The sequence below is a fragment of the Penaeus vannamei genome, chromosome 4, assembly GCF_042767895.1.
Source record: "Penaeus vannamei isolate JL-2024 chromosome 4, ASM4276789v1, whole genome shotgun sequence".
NCBI lineage: Eukaryota > Metazoa > Arthropoda > Malacostraca > Decapoda > Penaeidae > Penaeus > Penaeus vannamei.
This window is the reverse complement of record NC_091552.1, coordinates 49331492-49348991: the sequence shown is the minus strand read 5'-3', so window position 1 is coordinate 49348991 and position 17500 is coordinate 49331492. Positions and strand designations below refer to the sequence as shown.

At 43.1% G+C, this 17500-nt stretch overlaps 1 protein-coding gene across 1 annotated transcript in view; it reads left to right on the top strand.

Annotated features, from left to right (window-relative positions):
- LOC113828236 (casein kinase I gish) overlaps positions 1-17500 on the top strand; it is a gene marked incomplete in the record, with an annotated part of 94977 nt that overhangs the window by 708 nt on the left and 76769 nt on the right.

Genomic DNA, 17500 nt, shown 5'->3' with positions numbered 1-17500 from the left:
GGCTAGGCCGGGGTTCCGTGGCGTCTCTCTTCGTTGGTTGTCTTGTCGTGGTACTTTTTCTAGTGACCCAAGTTTTCACCATGTCTGCTTCTCATGACTTGTCTGTCCTGTGTTTGTATGTCTGGCTGTTTGTTTTGCTGTTTATTTCTTTGGTTCTTCATTCTCCTGATTTTCATGTTTGTCATTTCAGTTGTGCTGTTCATTTTCTTTTGCTTTCTTCAATGCTTGTTCATCAAGCTATTTTCTTTTCACTCTTGCTTTGCTTCTTCCCATCACAAACTAGAGTGATTTTCTCTCTCTCTCTCTCTCTCTCTCTCTCTCTCTCTCTCTCTCTCTCTCTCTCTCTCTCTCTCTCTCTCTCTCTCTCTCTCTCTCTCTCTCTCTCTCTCTCTCTCCTCCTCTCCCCCTCCCCTCACTCTCTCCCACTTTCCTTCCCCCTCTATTTCTCGCCCTCTTTCTCTCTTTCCCCTCCTTCCCCCTCTCTCTACTCCCCACCTCCCCCCTCTCTCTACTCCCCACCTCCCCTCTCTCTCTACTCCCCACCTCCCCATCTCCCCCTCTCTCTACTCCCTCCCCTCCTCTTTTTCTTTTCCTCTCTCCTTCCCCTCCTTCTTTCCTCCTCTCCCTCTTTCTCTCTCTCCCCTCCTTCCCCCTCTCTCTACACCCCACCTCCCCCTCTCTCTACTCCTCACCTCCCCCTCTCTCTACTCCCCACCCCCCCCTCTCTCTACTCCCCACCTCCCCCTCTCTCTACTCCCCTCCTTCCCTCTCTACTCCCTCCCTTCCTCTTTTTCTCTTCCTCTCTCCTTCCCCTCCTTCCCCTTCCTTCTTTCCTCCTCTCCTTTCCTTCTTTCTTTTCCCTTCCTCTCTTCCCTCTCTTCCTCTCCCTCCCTCTCTGCCTGTCATTCACTCCACTCTCATCTTTCCTCTCTACCCCTCCTATCCCCTCCATCCCTCCTTCCCGTCCTGCTCCTTCCCTTCCTCTCTGCTGCTTGTTCTTTCCCTCCATCCCTCCCCTCTAGCTTCTTCCCTCCCTCCCTTCCCTCTTGCTCCTTCCCTCCCTCTCTCCCCTCTTGCTCCCTCCCCCTCCCTCCCCTCTTGCTCCCTCCCCCCCCTCCCCTCTTGCTCCCTCCCCCTCTCTCCCCTCTTACTCTTTCCCTCCCTCCCTCCCATCTTTTTCCTTCCCTACCTCCCTCCCATCTTTTTCCTTCCCTCCCTCCTTCCCCCCTCCCCTCTTGCTCCTTCCTTCCCTCCTTCCCCCCTCCCCTCTTGCTCCTTCCTTCCCTCCTTCCCCCCTCCCCTCTTGCTCCTTCCTTCCCTCCTTCCCCCCTCCCCTCTTGCTCCTTCCCTCCCTCTCCTCTTGCTCCTTCCCTCCCTCCACTCTTGCTCCTTCCCTCCCTCCCCTCTTGCTCCTTCCCTCCCTCCCCTCTTGCTCCTTCCCTCCCTCCCCTCTTGCTCTTTCTCCATCCCTTTCCTCAATCCCTCCCCACTTCTTCCTCCCTCCTACACCCTCCACTCCCTCCCTCCCTCTGTCTCCCCCTCCTTTCCTTGCCACCTCTTTATCACATTTTGTTTTGATGGCTGGTTCTCCCTCCCTGTCCACTTGAAAGGCCTCTCAGCTGATCACCTTAGAAGGGCCAAGCAGAATGGTGCATCCAAGTTGGCTGTCAAGCTTGTTAATCAATACATGAGCTACAAACCTGTCTTCTTGGTACCATTGGTAAGGGGAGGGAATGAACCATATTGCTACTGTGGGTTTATACAGTAGCTCATATTGGTGTGTAGTTTATGGTTTAAGGATCATGAGGGTGTTGATAATGATGGAAAGAGAAATCAGCACTTGTGGGATTGATTTTACTGGTTTGTGTGTGAAGTTGATGGAATGGGGGGTGGAAGAGCATGCTTGTGGTATGTTGTTTCAGTTGGTGCATTTGATGAGGGTGATTATGATTTCATGCTGAGATTTACATCGCGTTTCCAGTTTGGAGAACAAATTACCAGGCTCAAATTAACTTGGGAGTGATTACATCCATAATTTTGGAGCATGAAAGCAGGTATTAATTTAAATTTATTTATATCTGCATTGATTACAGGGGCCTTACCACTGCAGACTCGCATAGCATTGGATTTAGTATAATTGAATTAAGGTCTGTCGTGCCCATCTTTGGCGTCTGATCTGCCAGTGGGCTCGGATGGTGCAGACATGCCGAGAATTGGCACTGGGATTGGTAATGGGAATGGGTTGGAATTGTGTTGATTTTGATGCATTTGTGAAGGAGGTAATTTCGGAACACTGGTTTGAATGGGATGGCCATTTTGTGGGATAGAATTCAGGGTTGCTTTGATTCATGTGTGTGCACCATAAGTCTATTTGTTTTTACTGTGAGTGAGAGTGATGGGAGAATAACAAATGTGACTGTGACAACGTGTTGGGATAATGCCTCTTGGTGCCTTAGCTGGTGTGGGTTGAATACAAGGTCATGGGCACTGCTAGGAGAATGTGTCAAGGGTAGGTTGCATTTGGGAAGTATGTATTATTGTTTTTCTTCTTAGAGATGACCTGCTGTGTAGATATCTGATTTTTTAATAATTATTATTTTGGTTTTACTTGGTTTTCTGTTCAGATTTTGTTTGGAGGGGGGGGGGGGCGGATAGCTGAATAACCAGTTAGCAGTTTTATTTTGAAATGTTTCTCACATATTTTGTGCCGGAGAGTTGGGAGTATGGAATATGTCAGTTGGAGAAACATTGAAACCGTATACAGTTCATTTGTTTGGCTAAAAATGTAGCCACAATGAAAATGTGGAGAAGAATCTTATTTGAAGACCTTTGTAACTGTGCAAATACGTGGTAGTGGCTTTGTTTTGATCTTAATGAGTAAGTCAAGAGCAGCTATTTCCTGTCTGTGTGTGTTTGTGGAATCCCCAGCTGAGATCCACAGCAGCTATGTCCAGCATTTCATAGCCTGGGTGAATATGATTTTTGGCATAGGCATGGTCATATGCACAGGCTTATAGGGTGAAGGAAAATTGATGATAGGAAGGGTAGATATCACTCCTTATTTGCTTTCAGTAGAGAGCGGTAAAGGATATTTACAGGTTCTGTATCATTATGAGTGCGATTTTGCAGATATGCCATAGATGCCAGGAGAGAACATAATTCAGATATTAGTGAATAATCTGATTCTATTGGAGGTACTTAGAAAAAGATCGTACCCTTGCGAGTGAGCTAGCATTTGGTATATGTTAGAACTACATTTTATAATTCAGTTTCATCTTAGAAAATCTAATATCAAAATGTGATAAAGGTAGATTGGATGTCAGAGTGGGAACTGTAGCCATGATATATAAAAAGATTCATTGTTTGTCACATTTTTACATGCTTTGAAGGTGGTGTTTTTTGCAGATGATAATAGTATTTGTGAAAGAAATATTGTGGAATTAGCCTTTCAAACCGAGAATGCGAGTTGAAGGAAATGCTACTACTAATGCTGAAGTATTGTTGGTATGTGCTGTTGGCTAAGATATCAGGGTTTGGAAAGTAGCTAGCACAGAAATTGAATGTATTTGATGGTGTATGAATAGTTATCTTGTCTGTTGAGAAAGGACTACTACTCATTGTAAGCTGTTTGCCTTTACTTCTTTCATTTCTTGAATTAAACAGAAAGATTTAAGATAAGAAGCAGTTACATTTTTATTTCTATGGTGGGTGGGTAGGTGGATAGGTGTGTGGGTAGGTTGGTTGGTTGGTTAATAGTATCAAGTAATTTTCATTTGTTTGGAAATTGATTGCAAGTGTGTGAATGTTTGTAATGCACTCCTGCATTTTTTATTGTCTGGAATATTTTGATATGAAAACAGCTGATGTGAAGTTCAGATCTACATGCATTAACATTTTAAGGAACATGTCATCTGCTTTTGAGTGCATATTACATGCAAGAATAGAATATTTTTTTTATTTGTGGAATCTTTCGTTGGACTTAGGTATTGATTGGAGAACATGGTGTCATAACCTAGTAGCCAGAATGAAAAATCAATAAATGTAATGAACACAACCATCTATGTACTCTGAACATTTCATCAAGAGAAAGGCAGTACTCTGTCTGATGTTTGGACATCAGCTTTACATACTTTATGACTAAGAAACAAGTATATTTTGTCCCGTGATGAGAATAATGGTACCTTTTTAAAAGGATGCCGGTCTCATAATAAAGCATTTTAGCCTTCTCTCAGACGTGGTTGGTTGTTGACCTTTCAATTTTTTCAAAGACTTTGGTCATGTATTAACCTTTTCATGGAAATCCTTTCAGGAAATACCCAAGACTGAACCTCCATGCAGTTCAAGTTTTCACCACCACAGGATGTAATTAGGCAATCTTTTATGAGGACTTAATATTTTCATTAGATATCACTCAAATAGGCTATATAACATGTCAGTTTCCATTACAAGTTCTTTTTGGAAAGACCATGCTCGATATTTGAATATACTTTGTTTTCATTGAAAAGTTTGATGCAGTACTGCTGATTGTTCATGTAGTAAATATATATGCTAAACAAAACATGATACATTTCTTTTGTGTTTCTCTGCCTTTTCTTCTTTATCTCCTCTTACATCTGCTGTTCCTCTTTTTCCTCTCCTTTCCATTTCTCTTCTGTTGATACTACTATTTCCTCTTTCTCTTTCTGGTCTTTCTCCTTCCTCCTCCCTCTCTCCTTTCTCTCTTCTCCTTCCTCTTCCCCCTCTTCTCCTTCCTCTTCCCCCTCTTATCCTTCCTCTTGCCCCTCTTCTCCTTCCTCTTCCCCCTCATCTACTTCCTCCTCCCCCTCTTCTCCTTCCTCCCCATCCCTCTTCTCCTTCCTCCCCATCCCTCCCTTCCTTCTCCCTCTCTTCTTCCTCCTCCCCTTCCTCTCCTCTTTTCTCCCCATCCTCCCCTCCCCTCTCTCTTTCCTCCCCCTCTTCTCCTCCTTCCCCTTTTCTCTTCCTCCTTCCCCTATTCTCTTCCTCCTTCCCCTATTCTCTTCTCTTCCTCCCCCTATTCTCCTCCTCCTTGTCTTTTCCTTCCTCTTTCCTTTTCCTCCTCTCTTTCTTACTATCCCTCCTCCTCATCTTTTTCTTCTTACTATTCCTCATCATCTTTTTCTTCTTACTATCCCTCCTCCTCATCTTTTTCTTCTTACTATCCCTCCTCCTCATCTTTTTCTTCTTACTATCCCTGCTCATCATCTTTTTCTTCTTACTATCCCTGCTCATCATCTTTTTCTTCTTACTATCCCTCCTCCTCATCTTTTTCTTCTTACTATCCCTCCTCATCATCTTTTTCTTCTTACTGTCCCTCCTCATCATCTTTTTCTTCTTACTATCCGCTGCTTGCGCAGCGGTAAGGTGCTGGCCTAGCAGTCTTGCGGACCTGCATTCAGTCCCACCCCCGTCCAGTGAGTGGTATCCCAGTCCATTCCTTGCACACAGGGAGATTTGGGCAAAATAAAACACAGTATGTCACAGCAAAGAATATCTATTGTAACAAATGAAATTAAAACTAAATCTTAAAAAAAAAAAAAAAATCATCCTCCTCTTTCTTCTTACTGTCCCTCCTCCTCCTCTTTTTTTCTTACTATTCCTCCTCCTCTTTTTCTTCTTCTTATCCTTCCTCCTCCTCTACTTCTTATTATTATCCCTCCTCCCCCCACTCCACCCCCTCCTACTACTTCCTCCCCCTCTTCCTACCTCCTCCCCCTCTTCCTACCTCCTCCCCCTCTTCCTACCTCCTATCTCCTCCCTCTCCTCCTACCTCCTCCCTCTCCTCCTACCTCCTCCCTCTCCTCCTATCTCCTCCCTCTCCTCCTACCTCCTCCTATCTCCTCCCTCTCCTCCTACCTCCTCCCTCTCCTCCTACCTCCTCCCTCTCCTCCTACCTCCTCCCTCTCCTCCTACCTCCTCCCTTTCCTCCTCCCTCTCTACCTTCTACTCCTACCTCCACCACCTCCTCCTCTACCTCCACCACCTCCTCCTCTACCTCCACCACCTCCTCCTCCTACCTCCACCACCTTCTCCTCTACCTCCACCACCTTCTCCTCTACCTCCACCACCTTCTCCTCTACCTCCACCACCTTCTCCTCTACCTCCACCACCTTCTCCTCTACCTCCACCACCTTCTCCTCTACCTCCACCACCTTCTCCTCTACCTCCACCACCTTCTCCTCCTCTACCTCTTCTTCCTTCTCCTCCTCTACCACCTCATGTACCTCCTCCTCCTCCTCTTCCTCCTCCTCCTCTACCTCCTCCTCCTCCTCCTCCTCCTCCCCTCTACCTCGTCATCCTCCTCCCCTCTACCTCCTCCTCCTCCCCTCCTCTACCTCCTCCTCCTCTACCTCCTCCTCCTCCCCTCCTCTACCTCCTCCTCCTCCCCTCCTCTACCTCTTCCTCCTCTTCTACCTCTACCTCCTCTTCTACCTCCTCCTCCTCCTCTACCTCCACCTCCTCCTCTACCTCCACCTCCTCCTCCTTCTCCTCCTCCTCCTCCTCCCCCCCCCCCCCCCGCATCTACCCACCTCCCCCTCCTTTACCCTCCTCTACCCTTCTCCTCCCTTCTCCCTCTTCTCTCCTTCCTCCTCTTCCTCCTCCTTTCTCTTCCTCCTCCTTTCTCTTCCTCCTCCTTTCTCTTCCTCCTCCGTTCTCTTCCTTCTCCGTCCTCTTCCTCCTCCTCCTCCTCCTCCTCCGTCCTCTTCCTCCTCCTCCCCCTCTGCCTATTCCTCCCCTTCTTCCTCCTCCTCCTCCTATCCTTCCCCTTCCTCCTCCTCCTATCCTTCCCCTTCCTCCTCCTCCTATCCTTCCCCTTCCTCCTCCTCCTATCCTTCCCCTTCTTCCTCCTCCTCCTCCTCCTCTTATCCTTCCCCTTCTTCCTCCTCCTCCTCCTCCTCATTTTCCTTCTCTTTTCCTTCTCTTTTCCTCCTCATCCGTTTCTTCTTCCTCCCCTTCTTCTTCTTCTTCCCCTTCCTCCTTTTCTTTTCCTCCTCCTCTTCTTCTTCCTCCCCTTCCTCTTCCTCCTCCCATTCTTCCCCTTCCTCCTTTTCTTTTCCTACTCCTCCTCCTCCTCCTCCTCCTCTTCTTCCTCTTCCTCCTCTTCTTCTTCTTCCTCTTCCTCCTCTTCTTCTTCTTCGTCTTCCTCCTCTTCTTCTTCTTCTTCCTCCTCCTCCTATTCCTCTTTTACTCCTCCTCCTCCTCCTCTTTTATTCCTCCTCCTCCTCCTCTTTTATTCCTCCTCCTCTTCCTCTTCCTCCTCCTCCTCCTCTTTTACTCCTCCTCCTCCTCCTCTACCACTGCCCTGTTTCATCTCCTTTTTCACTTTGTCATTTTCATCTTCCTCCATGTATTTGTCTTTTTCCCGTTCTTACTTCACCAGTAATTTGTCAACTCGTACACAAAAGAAATCCACCTCCTGAGCCTTCTCTTTTTTGGCTTGAACTTTCGAGGTATTTTTGATCTTCTGTCAAGTTCTGTTAGGGGTCAAAGCTCCTCGCACTATTGGCGGTAGCAAAGATATCTCGTGATGTTGCTATAGTGGTCAGGAAGGAAACTTGGTTATGGATTGAAGTAATGTATACTTTTTTTTTTTCTTCTTCTTCTTCTTCTTCTTCTTCTTTCTTGATGCATCTTTTCTGTAATTTTGATCTGTTTTGTCAATGTATGAGACTTATACTGTGTGGGGTGGGGGTGGGGGTGGGGTGCAAATTATTTCTAGTTACTGGGGATGTAGTAACATACAGTAGGTGGATGTGTTACATGCTGGAAATGCTGCATTTGCTGAATGAAATGAAAATGATGTGGGGTTTCTGTTGATTTCAATTAGTAGCCAATATAAAGTTGCTTTTGAAGAAGAAAAGTGAGTAAGTAAAGTTATCATTACTCTGGTGTGTCAGGGGAGGGAGGGAAAGTTGATTTAAATCATAATATTGGTTTCGATGATTGATTATTTTGTGTAAAAAAAAAAATCACATGTCTTGATAAGATACCATTATCAGTTGAGATAGTAGGGTTGTGGTTTATTATTTTATGATAGGTACATTTTGTGTTTTATTACTTTTAAAGAGTTTTATATTCAGCAATTGTATGTATGATATAACATCTTAAAAGTTGTGAAAGTTTTTTATTTATTAGCTGTTATTGTCTCAACATTTAACCCATTTCAATGAGACAGAATTGCTTCCAGTTGGTGTTTCTGGCAGTGTTTCTTATCAGGTTTCAACATGATGAAACGGGCTACTTTCTTATGGCTCTTTGTTCTGTTGCACTTTGTTTTAGATATGCAAGAATAGTTTTTCACATTTAATGTTCTGTAAAACTTATATTTGACTGTGATTCATGTAAGATGTTAGTAAGAAAGTCAAAATTTATTTCTTGAGGTTTATATGTATTGCTGATGCAGTTAGGCCCATATAACAAGAGCAAACGACTCAGATCACCTATTTAATATTTTTGTCCTTTATTACTTACTTTTGTACCTTGATCATGCTATGTGTATACATCTACAAGGAGTTTATTCTGCCTTTTTGTATGTATGTATTGTTATGGTTTTGAATTTGTGGTATGTATGTACGTAAATCTTTGAAGAATATAGTGATTTATATTTCAGTCTTTTGAAAAATAATGAAATGACTTGTATCATATAGAGAACAAGAGCCTTGGAAAACTAGTTTGTCCATGTCTTATTTATTTTCTTCAGATGTCATAAGGCAAGAGCTGTAACAACTCCATGATGCTTGTTTTGTGAAATAGTCCCTTTATTGTTTTACTGTCTATATTTAACATATTGGTATGTTACTGCCAACAGTGATTTCTTATTGTACAAAAACACTGCTTGTGATTAAGAGTGGAAAAGAACCATAAAGGTGAACTTAATACCCCCTAAAATGCCATAGGGTATGACCTCCCTCTAACTCATCACTGCCCCGTCTCCCACAAGAGAGGCCTGTTTTTCCTGGCTGGCAAAGACAGTGGATGGCATTTATTGACGTTTCATCTTACTGCATATAAGCTGGTATATATATTTACACATACCTATTGTATATGAATGTAATTATATATAGCTGAAAAACACACACACACACACAGATATATTATATATATATATATATATATATATATATATATATATATATATATATATATGTAATATAATAGCATATAATGTATGTAATTATTTATTGATTTATTCATATAATAAGAGAGATGGATGGATTGATAAATTATTGGATAAGAGTACATTGAATTGATAGAATGAATAGATAAATAGATAGATAGGTAGGTAGATAAATATTTATATATATCAATAGGTATATATTTGTTATATATGTTTTGTATTATATATCTATTGATTGATATGTAAATTATTTAAGATATATGTGCCTCAAAAAGACAAACGATCCATAAACGCACAGCCATGTAAACATACATAGATATTTATAAAAGGATGTTTACTTCTCTTGAAAATAAGAAACATGTATCTTTTTTGCTTTTAATTATTCATATTTGTATGCCTGAAGGTCCAAGAACTTTCAGTCAATAACATCATTTTACGATTAAGAGTTGAACTATTAAAAGTTTCAAGAAGTGGAAAGGCATTGATGGTGTGTTTGCTGTATCTAGAGTGGAAATGAGATAGTAAAACCTCAAGTTGTGTTTTCTGTCAGTTTATGCATCAGGAATTTAACTCCAAAATCAGATTTCATTTTCAAAAGGTTGAATTTTATTGCTTCCTAGATCAGAGGTTCTTAACCTGGATGATCCATGCCCCTTGGGGAGTATGGAAATCCAGTGCTAGGTTCAAATGGGGCGTGATATATCTGTATTAATCTAAAAGTTTTGATTTGTACAGATATTGAATGTTAAATCATTAAGTAGCTGTTCATCCATAGTTTAAACCAGATTCAAGAGTTTCCCTAAAATTTCATAAATGAAATCAACAGAGATTGCCAATATTGTTTTTGTAACTAATGATTATTTTGATGGTCAAGTAAAAGGGGTGTCGGATAATGTTGGGTAGACCATTGTGGGTCTAGAATTGTTGAAATGTTAAGAATCTCCAATTTCATTGATCCTTTACATTTATATGGCATACTTTTATGAAATTTTGATTGTAAATATTCGTTATTGTTATTTATTTATTTATTTTTCTTTTCTTCCATTTATATATTTTTTAAATTTTGATGCACAATTTGTAGGACCTGTGAAATGGATTTTCTTTTCTGTTTATCCTCCCATCAAAAAGAAAATGAATTTGGTATTGATTTATTTTTAAGTTTTGATTCATTTTTTACTCATTTTCCCTTGAAGGCTAGAACATACTAATATTACTAATAAAAGACTATCTTTATCAAATTTCACGAAAGTGCAGCAAAGTCTACCAGGTCATTATATTATATTTATATTCTTACAAATTTCACTTCCATAATTTGCATGAATTTTCATTGTGTGCTAGTTTGAGTTTGTTGGTGATGATAGATCACTTCTGTTTGAATGTCTGATTACTGCCTTTCTGCTTTTTCATTTATACCTCTCTCTCTCCCCTTTTTTGATTTCTTTCTCTCCGTCTCCTTTTTCTCAGGCACTTTCTTTTCTCCTCCTCTCTCTCATGCTCCTTCTTTTCTCCTCCTCTCTCATATGCTCTTCCATTTCTTTTTTTTCCACCCCTCTTATTCTTTCCGATTCCAAGTCCTAACCTTTCTTCATTTCTCTCCCTATTCATCTTGGCTTACGCTCTTGTTCTCCATTCTTGGTCCATTCTCTTTCCTTCTTTATTTCTGCTACGCTGTCTTTCTGTACCCTGTCTTACGCGTTTTTTTTTCTATGTTTCCAATTTCCACATTCTCATTTATTTGTCAATCTCTCCCCCTCACACCCCTTTTCCTCTTCCTACAATTTCTTCCCCCTTATCTGTTCACTCCCCATTTCCCTCTCCCTCTGTTCACTCCCCATTTCCCTCTCCCTCTGTTCACTCCCCATTTCCCTCTCCCTGTGTTCACTCCCCATTTCCCTCTCCCTCTGTTCACTCCCCATTTCCCTCTCCCCCTCCCCCTCCCCCTCCCCCTCCCCCTCCCCCTTCCATTGCCCTTTCCCCCTCCCCCTTTCCTTGCCCTCTCTCTCCCTTCTCTCTCCTCCCTCTGTCTCTCTCTCTCCCCACTCTCTCTCCTTCCCTCCCTTCCTTCCCTCCCTTCCTTCCCTCTCTTCCTTCCCTCTCCCTCCCTCCCTCTCCCTCTCCCTCCCTCCCTCTCCCTCCCTCCCTCTCTTCTTTCTCCCTTTCCTCCCTTTCCTCTTTCTCCGTTTCCTCCCTTTCCTCTCTCGCCTTTCTTCTCTCAAACATAACAACACCACTCGCCTACCCCCCACCCCCCGTCCCCATCTTCCGCGTTCCCTTTGTCCGCACCCCCTTCCTCTTCCACCCCCTTCTCCCTTCCCCCCCCTCTCCCTTCTCCCCCCCCTCTCCCTTCTCCCCCCCTCTCCCTTCTCCCCCCCCTCTCCCCTCTCCCCGGTTGTCTTCTGCGTTTACGATTCTTGGGGCATAACGATCGTCCGCTTCTTCCCTGAATGCCAAGAAGTGCTGTCGCTGTCGTTGTCAACCCCTCACCTCCATTTTTTTACGTATTGGTGGTGTTGGTTGGGTAGTGTTGGGTAGGGTGGGCGTGGTGTGGGGTGGTGGGTGGCTGGTTTATGCAAGAGAGAGAGGGGAGGGGGTTGTGTGTGTGTGTGTGTGTTTATGTAGGCGTAGGTGTGTACGGTGTGTTTAGAGTATGGATAGATCGTGTGCGTTTGTGTGTGACTGGGAGGGGTTGAGTACTTTCAGGTGTGTGAGGACATTTTTTTCTTTGGTTCTCTCTGTGTGCATGTGTGTGCTTGCTTTTGTGCATAGTCCGCATACTGTGTCAGGTGCTGTGCATGTGTGTGTGGAGTAGGGTGTTGTCTGGGTATGTGGGTGAGAACGATATTGTTCATGTTGTTAACATTATTTTTGTTACTATCGTTAGTTGTATATTTTTTATGATAATTTTTATAATTACTGTTGTTGTTATTGCAATTTTTATCATAATTATTTTTGTTATTGATCATATTATCATTAATAATACTGTTATTGTTAGATGTAGTGTTTGTGTTGTTGCCATTAACATCATTAGGAACATCGGTATTATTAGTATCCTCGCAATCGTGATCATCATCATTAGTAGTACTAGTAGTAGTAGTGGTTTTATTATTACCATTATGGTTATTGTTTTTATAATCATAATTATTTTTTTATTGATATTATTTGTATTATTGTTATTTTTACGTTTTTATAATTATTGTTAGTTATTTTTACGTTTTATAATTATTGTTACTGTTATTTTTACTATTATCATTATTATTTTTGTGATAATTATAATTATTGTTATTGTTGTTAGTATTATTATTGTTATAAATGTTTTGTTGTTATTATCATCATCCTTGTTATCCTTGTTATTATTATTATTTTTATGACGACGACGACGACGACGGTTATCGTGATTATTATCATTATTATTGTTATGATTAACAATATTATTGCCAATATTATTATTATTATTTCTATTATTTTGATGATGATTATTATCATTATCATAAGTTATCATTTTTATTATTATTATTATTATTATTATTATTATTATTATTATTATTATCATTATTATTATTATGTATGATCATTTTATGTACTATTATTGTAATTATTATTAACGTAAGTTCGATTTCTTTTTACTCTTGCTAGCTTACTTATCTTTTTCATATTTCGTTATTATTATTACCATGTTGACTATTAAACGTAATAAGCGTTAGTACTGTACGTTGGTGTATAAATGTAATAAATGTACTCGCATCTTGTGTTTGTTATTGTGTTTGTATATATGCATATATGTATACGTGCGGGTGCATGCGTCTGTGCGCCTAAGGGTGAATGAATGAATAAATGAATGAATGACATTCTCTGACAGCTTTACCCAGAGACCTTGAATTTGTAGGCGTTCGGTGCCTAGTGATGAGGGTCGCTGGGTCTCGGCGAGGGCTGGGGCGCTCGGGAACGGACTGGCGAGGCTGGAGGAGGAGGAGGAGGAGGAGGAGGAGGAGGAGGAGGAGGAGGAGGAGGAGGAGGAGGAGGAGGAGGAGGAGGAGGAGGAGGAGGAGGAGGAGGAGGAGGAGCGAGGAGGAGCGAGCCAAGATTTCGCTGGAGTGAGGTATGGTAAGGGGAAGGGGGAGGGGCGGGAGGAAGGGGAAGGGGAGGGGGGAGTGGCAGAGAGAGGCGAGGGGGTGGCAGGAGCGTTAGGGCGAAGGGGAGGAGAGAGGGAGAGGGAGAGGGAGGCAGAGGGGAAAAGAAAGGCGGGGGGGTGGGGGTACGCTTGCGGGAGCCCGTGAGGAGTGTGGTTGGGTGGGTATGGATGGAGGGGGAAGAGGAGGAGGAGGAGGAGGAATGGGGGTGAGGTAGGCGTGAGGCTGTGGGGGGTGAGGTGGTGGGTGGGTCATGGGGTTAGGTCAGTCCACTTCGTGAGGAAACACACCAGGAAGTGGGTGTTTTGGAGGGAGGGGGGGCGGGGTGTGCACGGCTTTGGCATGGTTTTGCGTGGTGGAAGTATGTGCGCGGGAATATGTATGGGCGTGTGTATGCGTGTCTCGGTGCGCGCGCGTGCACGTGTGTATGCTTGGGCACATGCTTGCCAGGAGCTCCGTTTGGCGCCCTCCATCTTGCGTCCGTTTTCTGGCCGGCGTGGATGCGTGGCGGCGGCGGCGGCGGATCCGGGCGTTGCAATTAAATCGACGTTCCATTTAAAAAACAAACAAACAAGGAGTCCGGATTATTGGGTTTGTTTTCCTTCGACCGTGATTTCTCTCCGCGGGATGAATAATGCATTGAGCCGCTGCTGCCGAGGCACTTTTTAAGACAATGAGAGCACGTCAGCGAGGCGGCGATAAGATCTCGTTCAGAGCTGACCTTGGAGGGGGTAGGGGTGGGGGAGGGGCTAGGGGGAGGAGAGGAGGGAGGGTGCTGGGGGGTAAGGGGGTTAGGGATGATGGGGAGGGTGGAGGGGAGGGGGTTAGGGTGGAAGGGGAGGCCTAGGGATAGGGGGAGGGGGGAGGGGAGGGGGGAAGGGGAGTGCCAACCGCGGCGCCGGAGCTCCGTAGACTTGTCGCGCCGCAGTACCGACCCCGTTAAGACGAACACCTGACTCCCTCCCGCGGGGGTTCCAGGAGATTCCCGTGCTTCGAGAAATTTCCGGAATCGCAGAAGTCGCGACTGTGCGGGTTGGCTTTCAAGAGGAGGAGGGGGAGGGGGGGGGAGAGGAGGTTTCATCCTTTTCTTCCTTTCCTCCTCCCCCCTTTACCCCCTCTGCCCCTTCCCCGCTGAGGAGGGGGAGGAGGAGGAGGAGGAGGGATGGAGCGGGGTCGTCTGTCGTCTTGGTTTGATGCTTTGATATTTGGAGACTCCACGAGCAGGGCTGGGCTGTTTTTTTTTTTTTTTTTTTTTTTTTTTTAACTTTTACTTTTTTCTTCTATCTCGCGATATTAGTCAATGTTTTGCAGTTTGTATGTTGTGATGTGGTTGTAGTGATGGATGCAATTGGTTCACATTGTTATTGTAATTGTAATTGTTATTGTTGTTGTTATTGTGGTGATAGTTGTTTGTTATAATTGTTTATTGTTAAAATTGTTAATTTGTTTATTTTTTGCTATTATTATTTCTATTAATATTACCAATCTAGTAATATTTTTATTATTGTTATCAGTATTGTTGCTGTTGCTGCTGTTCGTTTTATTATTGATGTTATTGTAATTGAAAATAATAATGATTATAATTTTTGCTTGTAGTCTACTAGTTGTGTTATAGGTACTGTAATACTATATATCTTGGGATCAGGTTTTATTTTCCTAATTGGTGAGAACCTTCATTTTTTTGTCTTAATTTCTGCAATTACTAGTGTTGTTAATTCTTCTATTGCTGTCATTTGTACTGGATACTGCCTGCACCGCAAATTGCCACAGTTGTTGCTATTTTTACATTTTGAGGTAAACATTATCCACTTTTGTTATGAAGTAACTGATGAGTATAATTATTAGCTGGTGTTTTATGAGTTTTGTAGTTGATTTAAAGAAAAAATGTAATTTGCGGTATGGAGTAGATAGATACTCTTTTTATTCAACAAGGTTAAAAATAATTTTATATTTTTCATAAAGTAATAGTAATTATCATCCACCATCATTTTTTATAATGAGAGTAATTATTATGGTCGTTATCATTATTGTTACTATATTTATTAGCATTATCAGTTATTATTAATATGATCATTATTGTTAAGATTATTGTTGTTACTGACTGTCATAATCTGTATTGATCATACCACCATTATTATGGCAATTGTAATGGAGCATGATTATATTACTATTGGCATGATTTATATGATTAACATTGTGGTTATTATCGTTACTATTATTTTTAACTAAATGTTTTGGGTAGCATGGTGCAGCAGCTGGGGGGGGGGGGGTACATCACACATGCATCCTATCGCTTTGATCTTGTTGGTGATTATTTCTGAGATTTAATGTTTTTGATTGTTATTTTTGGTTGTGATATCGTGATGTTGAATGGCGGCGCATCGTTCCATTTTTGTTTTGTTTTTTGTTTTTAGTCTTTTGAAAACCTTATTTTTTTTTGTATGCAGAAAATTCATTAGGGCTGATACGTTTACGATTGGGTAATTATGGACAGAGCTAAATGATTTCGGGAAGCCTTGGGGTCTGCTTTCATTATCAGATTCGGCGACGGCTGCAGGTCGGGCCAGTTCGCTCTCGTGGTTGATTTGTTTCATTTTGTATTTTTCAGGTTTTGTACTTTTTTTTCCTGTTTATTATGTATTTTGATTCCGCTGTTCCCATTTTTTTTTTCTTGAAGTTAGCTATTCAGTTCCGGAAAATGAATAGAGAATGAATTGGCGTTTCGTTCGATTTTGTTGAATAATAATTTTTCAAGGTTTGGATTGATTGTTTCGTTGGATTGATGGATTGATTGTCTGCGAAATTGATCCTCAAATCGGATTGTTCGCTCGTTTGAGTGTGATTAAGTCGCTCGTTTCGGTCACGTAGGGTTAATTTTTTTCTCACTCTTAACGACCATATTCCTATATGTTGTGCTCTTGTTTCGTCTTCGTATTCCTTATGTTTTGCGTTCGTTATTCAGGGGGAGTCGTTTCGTTTTGATTGATATTCCTTTGATGTGATGGTCCTCGTTCGGCCGTTATTATTTTGTCTTCCTTTGGTATTCGTTAGTCTAAAAAAAATAACATCGGTTTGTCTTTGAGTTTCGCATTGCTTTTCGTTTGCCTCCACACAGCGGCGCCCCTGTTTGTTCTACGGAGCCGTTCGTTCGTTTTGCATCGCCACCAAGGTCTATAGAAGTACTTGTATAGACCTTGATCGCCACTCGTTCGGTTTACGTCGTCGTCGTCCCTCGCCCGTGTTTACGTCGCTTTGGCCTCCGCTCTACGTCGTTTTACCTCGCCATCCGGTCGCCTCACGCAACGCCCCCGCCCACGGAGAACCGAGGAAGCCCAGCACAGCATAGCGATTGCCATAGGAAGAGGAAACTGCATGGGAATCCCGGGCCGGGGTTGTGGGAGGTGATTATGAGGGGCTTAGAGGGGATGGTGGGGCAGTGTGGGGTTTCCGGAGGACTGGGGGGAAGGGGTAAGAGGGGAAGAGGGGGAGGTGGCTCGTGTAAATGGAGGGGGATTATTATTATTTTTTATCTGGTTTGTTATTTGTTTTTGTTGTTTGTGGGTATCCTTTTTGTTTTCTTTATTCTCTGTGGCCCATACTTGTTTTCTTGTGTTTTGTCGTTCGTTCTCTTCTTCCCTTGGTCTCTCTTCGTTTCCTCCTCCACCTCCGCCTCCTCCTCCTCTTCCTCCTCTGTCGCCTTCTCTCTCACACAGACGCGCCGCACGCACGCACGCACGCACGCACGTACTCGATGTCCGGCGTGACTCAAGGTGTGTCTGAGAACGAGTCAAGAACGCGGCGGACGTGTAGTGAAGAGGAGGAGGGGGGGGGGTGAGTGGTGAATGTGGTCGTGGTGGGGGGAGGGGGGGGGCTGGACCGGGTTGTGGGGGGTAGGGGGTTGGTAGGGGGGGGGTCGGAGAGGAAGGATATCTAAGGCGATGTTGATTCTGGGGAACGTGATTGGTTCATGTCCGCTGTGGGAAGGGGGAGTGGCGCCCCCGTGTGTTTGGGTCGTGTTATATTTTTTATCTGATTTTTTTCTATATATATCTTAATTGTTTTTTCACTCTTTGCTCTTCCTCCTTCCCTCTTCCTCCTTTTCCCCTCCTCCTTCCCTTTCTCTCTGCCCATTCTCCCCCAGATTGCTGGAAACTCGTCGCCTTTCTATTTCCACTTTCCATTTTCTTTTTTTTTGCGCTCTTTATGCTCTGGGGTTTTGCCCGAGGCCGCGTCGAAA